Source organism: Hemitrygon akajei, chromosome 11 (genome assembly GCF_048418815.1).
Source record: "Hemitrygon akajei chromosome 11, sHemAka1.3, whole genome shotgun sequence".
NCBI lineage: Eukaryota > Metazoa > Chordata > Chondrichthyes > Myliobatiformes > Dasyatidae > Hemitrygon > Hemitrygon akajei.
Window position 1 is genome coordinate 5,584,532 of NC_133134.1, and position 7,156 is coordinate 5,591,687.

A 7,156-nucleotide genomic window follows, 5' to 3' on the forward strand; every position below is an offset into this window, starting at 1 on the left:
AGGGAGCAGAAAGAGGGTCCGAAGGAAAGAGAAAGAGGAGGAGAGTCTGAGGGAAGAGGAGGATCTGTGGGAAAGGGAGGGGAATTTGAAGACAATGGTCTGAGGGAGGAACATTTACCAGTGCAGACTTTGAGGTTAGAGGGAGGGAACTGATGGAGGGGCCCTGAGGGAAGTTTGTCTTGTAAGGTGTACCCGGTATTGAGGGTGTACTATCTGTGGGATGGTGTGGGAGTGGAGATTCTGTGGGAAGTGTAGCTGATGAGGGAATATTTAAGTTCTGAGGGAGGGCTGATAATGGGGAAAGTATCTGAGGGAGAGGGAGGGAATATAGGGTGAATAATCTGAGGGTCGAGGAGGTTCTGAGGGAAAGGACTAATGGGGTGGGCTGTCAGAGGATTATCACAGGCAAAACCCTCCTCATAGTTCTCAAGGTAGAATATGGTAACATATTCATTCTTTGATAATAAATTTACTTTGAACTTATGAACTTTGTAAAGGGAAAGGAGTGATTGAAAGTGGAGGGAAGAGGTAGATAGGAGTGAAGGACTTAGCAGAGGACAGTAAAGGAGGAACTCACACAAAATGTTGGAGGAACTCAGCAGGTCAGGCAGCATCTATGGAAATGAATAAACAGTTTATATTTCAGGCTGAGACTTTTTCAGGACTGGAAGGGAAGGATGGACAAGCCAGAATAAAAAGGTGGGAGGAGAGGAATGAGGACAAGCTAGAAGGTGATAGGTGAAGCCAGGTGGGTAGGGAAGGTGAAGGGCTGGAGAAGAAGGAATCTATTAGGAGAGGAGAGTGGATCATAGGAGAAAATGAAGGAGGAGGGGCAAGAGGCAGTTTCTCCTTTATCCCAGCCACCTGCCCTGGGTGGTGTTACAGCCTGACACTGGGGTTTTGATTGATTCATCAACCCCATTCTCTGAACTCAAGCCAAGGAGAAAATCTGAGATTTCCAGTTAAGCTTGTTCCTTTTTCTGACTGAACACATTTAACAAGATGGATGCCCTCAGGAGGTTCGTTGACCTATAAGTCTTTATAAAAACTCAAACTTAAAAAGGGAAAGATGAAATGTTTGATGAAGGATCAGTCTAGAACATTAATCCTGTTTCTCAGTTTTTTATCTCCAGGCAGTTAATCCGATTAACCATTCTAGTTAGCCCTCCCCAACAGCCATCTATTACCTCCGTCACTGTACTGTACTGTAAACACTCTACATTGAAAATACATGCAGGTGTTTATGTACATTTTATTTTATTGAGATACAGTGCAGAACAGGCCGCCTGGCCCTGCTGCCCAGCAACCCACCTGTTTAACCCTGGCCTAATCACAGGACAATTGCAATGACCAATTAATCTACCAGCCTTTACGTCTTTGGACTGTGGGAGGAAACCCACATTGCTGATACTGTAATGCTACCTTGTCACCCTTTCTAACTTTATATGATTTTTTTACTCTTTATGATTATTTATTTGGGTGTTATATGAACAGTGTGTGATACATATTTTGTGGGTGTACTGAGTTTCTGGAGGAACATTGCTTCATTTGTATATATTTACAATCAGATGACAGTAAACTTGAACTCTTCAGAGATTGTCTGCCTGGTGTCAGTGGTCACATAACCAGGACTTGTATATGCACCAGCTGCTCTTCATTTCACCCTGACTGGGGTGGGGGGGGCTAATCAGGTGCTACACCTTGCCCAAGGGTGACCTGTAGGCTAGCAGAGGGAATTAGTGCCTTGCACCTCCTTTGATGGAGACGTATCTCCACTCCACCACCTGGGAATTTAGATAAGATTAGATCTTATGTGCCATAAGGGAATGGAGGATACAGAGGAGGAGGACATTTTGTATAAATTGGCGAAGTGGCCTCTCCAGTGTTGTACTGTTCTATGTTTGCCATATTTGTAATGGATTATGCTGTAAAAAGTGAACTTTCATGGTATCTATGATAATAAACTTGATAAGATGGACTCTTGACCCCACAATTTACCTCGTTACAACTTTGTACTTTAGCGTTTGCCTAGAATTCATTTTCTCTGTAGCTGTTACACTTTATTCTGTTATTGTTTTACCTTGTTCTACCTCAATGCACTATGTAATGGTCTGATCTGTATGCAAAACAAACTTTTCACTGTATACTTTCAAACACAAAGTAAATTTATAATCAAAGTACATATATGTTACCTTATACTATCCTGAGTTTCATTTTTGCAAGTATTCACAGTAGAACAATGAGTCATAGAATCATAGAACACTACAGCGTAGACCCTTTGGCCCATCTAGTCTGTGCCAGACCATTAAGCTGCCTAGTTACATCAACCTGCTCGCAGACAATAGCCCTTCACTACCCTCCCATTCATGTACCTATCCAAATTTCTCTGTAATGTTGAAATCAAACCTGCATCCACCACTTGCATTGACAGCTTGCTGCACGCTTTCATCAGCCTCTGAGTGAAGAAGTTCTCCCTCAACGGTTGATCTTTCACCCTTAGTTCATGACCTCTGGTTCTAGTCTCACCCAACCACAGTGGAAAAAGCTTACTTGCATTTACCCTATCTATACCCCTCAAAATTTAATATACGTCTAACAAATCTCCCCACGTTCTCCAATGTTCTAGTGAATTAAATTCCTTACCTGTTCAACCTTTCCCTATAACTCAGATCCTCAGGTCCCAGCAACATCCTTGTAAATTTTCTCTGCTCTCTTTCAACCTTATTTACATCTTTCACAATACTGCAAATTGGGCCTCACCAATATCTTATACAATTTCAATATAACATTCCATCTCCCAGACTCAATATATTGATTTATGAAGGCCAATGTGCCATAAGTTTTCTTTACAACCCTATCTACCTATGATGCCACATTCAAGGAATAATGAATCTGTATTCCCAGATTCCTCGGTTCTATCACACTCCACAGTGCCCCACTGCTCACCTTGTAAGATCTGCCCTGGTAGTTCCTCCTAAAGTGCAACACTTAACACTTGTTTGCATTAAATTCTATCTGCCATTTTCCAGCCCATTGTTCGAACTGGTCCAGAACCTGCTGCAAACTTTAATAGTCTTCTTTGCTGTCCACTACACCCCAGTCTTGGTGTCATCCACAAGTTTCCTGATCTAGTTAACCACATTACCATCCAGATCATTGATATAGATGACAAACAACAAAGGATAGTCATAGACCTTCAGTTAGAAAGGCGACCATCTACAACCACTCTGGCTTCTTACAGGAAGCCAATATCTAGTCCAATTTACTACCTTGACTGAAGCTTATTGACCAACCTCCCATGTGGGACCTTGTCAAAGGCCTTGCTAAAGTCATGTAGATGACATCCACTGCCTTACCTTCATCAACTTTCCTGCTAACATCCTTGATTAGATATGACTTACTACGCACAAAGCCATGTTGACTATCACTAATCAGTCCCTGTTTGTACAAATACTTATATATGTGGTCCTGTAGCGATGTGCTACACACAGCGCTGAAATAACGACACGCAGTCGGTAAGTTGTTTGGAGACTAGTTTATTCAAACTTCGTGGCGCTGGCATTTAATCCCTAGCGCCCGCCCTCTCCGGGCGGAAATGACGTCAGAGGTGCATTACCAAAGTCTCCCCCCGCGTGCTGGCTATTTGTGAGGCAGTTGGCCTGCGCAGAAAGTGGGTCGTCACAGTCCCTTAGAATACCTTCCAATAACTTTCCTACTACTGATGTTAGGCTCACTGGCCTATAATTCCTTGGCTTATTAGAGACTTCCTTAAACAACTGAACAGCATTAGCTATCCTCCAATCCTCCAGCACCTCATTTGTGGCTAAGAATATTTTAAGTATCTCTGCTAAGGCCCCTGAAATTTCTGCACTTGCCTCCCAGAGGGTGCAAAGGAACATAATGTCAGGCCCTGGGGATTTGTCCACTCTTAATTTGCCTCAAGACAGTAAACACCTCCTCCACTGTAATCTGTATAGGGTCCATGAAATTAATGGTGTTTTGCTTCACTTCTATAGACTTTGTGTCCTTCTCCCGAGTAAATACAGATGCAAATAATGCACTTCAGATCTCCCCATCTCTTTTGGCTCCACACATAGTATACCATTTTGATCTTTCAGAGAACCAACTTTGTCCCTTGAAATCCTTTTGCTCTTAATACAGCTGTAGAAGACCTTAGGATACTCCTTCTCCTTGTCTGCTAAGGCAAACTCATGCCTTCTTTTAGCCCTCCTGATTTCCTTCTGAAGTGTTCTCTTGTATTTCTTAACCTCTTCAAGCATTTCATTTGCTCCTTCCTGCTTATATCTGCTATACACCACCTTTTCCTTAACCAGGGCCTCAATATCTCTCAAAAACCAAGGTTCCCTAAAACTGTTATCCTGGCCTTTTATTCTGACAGGAACATACAAACTCTATACTCTCAAAATTTCCCTTTTGAAGGCCTCTCACTTACCAAGTACATCTTTGCCAGAAAACGGCCTGTCCCAGTTCACAGTTGCTAGATCCTTTCTGATACCATCAAAATTGACCTTCCTCCCATTTAAAATCTCAATCCGAGGACTAGACCTATCCTTTTCCATGATTATCATGAACCTAATGTCATTATGATCACTAGATGCCTAATGTTCCCCTACACAAACTTCTGTCACCTGTCCTGTCCCATTCCCCATGTATCACTAACAAACCTTCCCACTAGGATGTTAGTTCCCCTCTGGTTCAGGTGCAAACTGCTCCTTCTATACAGGTCCCACCTTCTCTGGAAGAGAGTCCAATGATCCAAAAGTCTGAAGGTTCCCTCCTGCACCAACGCCTTAGCCACCTGTTAAACTGTATAATCTTTCCACTCTGGCCTCACTAGCATGTGGCATGGGTAGCAATCTGGAGATCACAACCCTGGAGGCTCTGAAAGTCCTTTAACTTAGCACCTAACTCACTGAACACACTTCACAGAACCTTATCACCCATGTCATTGATATCGATGTGGACCATAACCTCTGGCTGCTCACCCTCCCACTTAAGAATGCTGTGATCTTGATTTGAGGTGCCCCTCTCCCTGGCAACTTGGAGGCAAGAAACCATCCAGGAATCTTATTCTCATCCACAGAACCTCCCTTTTGTTTCCCTAACCAATGAATCCCCTATCACGACAGCTTTCATCTTCTCCCCCCTTCCCTTCTAAGTCACAGAGCCAGACTCAGTGCCAGAGACCTGACATCTGTGACTTTCCTCTGTTAGGTCACCCCCCCCCAACAGTTTCCAAAATGATATACCTGTTGTCGAGGGGAAAGGCCACAGGAGCACTCTCCACTGGCCCCCTAACCCCTTCCCCCTTCCTGACTGTCACCCAGTTTCCTCTGTCCTACAACGACCTCTCTAAATGCCCTGTCAATCCTTCAGTCTCCTGAATGATCCAGAGTTTATCAAGTTCGACTCCAACTCCTTAATGTGGATTGTTAGAGGATGCAGGTGTAGTCTTCAGGGACACTGGAGATTCCTCTGTCTTCCCACATCATGCAAGAGGAGCATTCTGCTATCCTGCCCGACATCTTCACTGCTCTGAATGTGCAATAAGAAAGAAATAAAGGATAAATAACGGAGAAAAAATCTTTATCTACCTATGTTCTTCGCCTCCCCTTGCCAAAGCTTTGATCAGCTAAAGCCTCAACTCACCAATCCAACACTGGCCCACTCCCAAATGGCTGTTCTGCTTCACCCTAACTACTTTTTATTGGCCTTGTCAAGTGCCTAACTATGCACAGTCCAAATTCTCCCTGGGGATTGTGGTGCACAGAGTGTACTGACTGCCACCACTAATGGCAAGTTATTCAGGCAAGCAAATTTCTGAGACTGATCTAATTGTTGTAAATTAATTATAACAACAGGCTGGAAATGGTTTTATCAAGTATTACAAACACGTTGCTGGGACTTGAGAACCTGAGTTATAAGGAAAGGTTCTTTATTCCCTGGAGTGGAGGAGAATGAGAGGAAATTTGATAGACAAAATTATGAGGGGTATAGATAGGGTAAATGAAAGCAGGCTTTTCCCCCTGGGGTTGGTTGAGACTACAACTAGAGGTCATGGATTGGGGGGGGGGGGGAAAGGTGAAATGTTTAAGGGGGAGCCTGAGATGGATGTCTTCACTCAGAGGGTGGTGTGAGTGTACAGTGAGCTGCCCATACAAGTGGTGGATCAGGGTTGAATTTCAACACCGAAGAGAAGTTTGGATAAGTACATGGATGGGACAGGTTGGAGGGCTTTAGTCCAGGTGCAAGTCGATGGGACTAGGCAGATTAATAGTCCGTTACAGACTAGATAGGCTGAATGGCTTGTTCCCGTGCTGTAGTGCTCTATGACTTACAAAATTGAAAGTACTTTGTCTGGAATTTTTGGTGAGTTTCCATCACTATGAAACTATTGGCACAGGGTCAGGGATAAAAATATCTTTTTGAAAACATTTTTCTGAATTTATTGAGAGGTAGGGAATAGGCTGTACCGGCCCTTTGAGCCACATCACCCAGCAACCCCCGATTTAACCCTAGCCTAATCACAGGACAATTTACATTGACCAATGAACCTACAAACCTGTACGCCTTGGGACTGTGGGAGGAAACCAGAGCACCCGGAGGAAACCCAAGCAACATTGTCTGGAATTGAACAATTGGGCTGGGCCGGGCCGGGCTGGGCTATTGAGGAACAGATATGTAATCAGATTAAGGAAAAGTGTGAAAATAATAGGGTTGGTGTCATGGGGGATTTCATCTTCCCCAATATAAACTGGGAGCTTCTGAGTGTAAGGGGTCAGATGGGTTTGAATTTGTTAAGTAGGTTTCTTAAATCAATGTGTGAGTGGTCCAATGAAAGGAGGGGCCATACTGTACCTGGTTTTGGGCAATGAGCCTGGCCAGGTGACTGACCTTTCAATGGGTGAACAGTTTGGGAATTGTTACCATAAATGGTTAACTTCCAGGATAGGTATCGACAAGGATAGGTATGGTCCTTGTGGAAGAGATTTAAATTGACATAGGGCAATTTACAAGGGCATTAGACAGGAACAATGAAGCGTTAATTGGGAACGCCCTTACTCTGGCAAGTCCACATCAGATGTAGAACATGAAACAGGAGCAGTGTTAGGCCATTCAGCCCATCAGTGCTGTC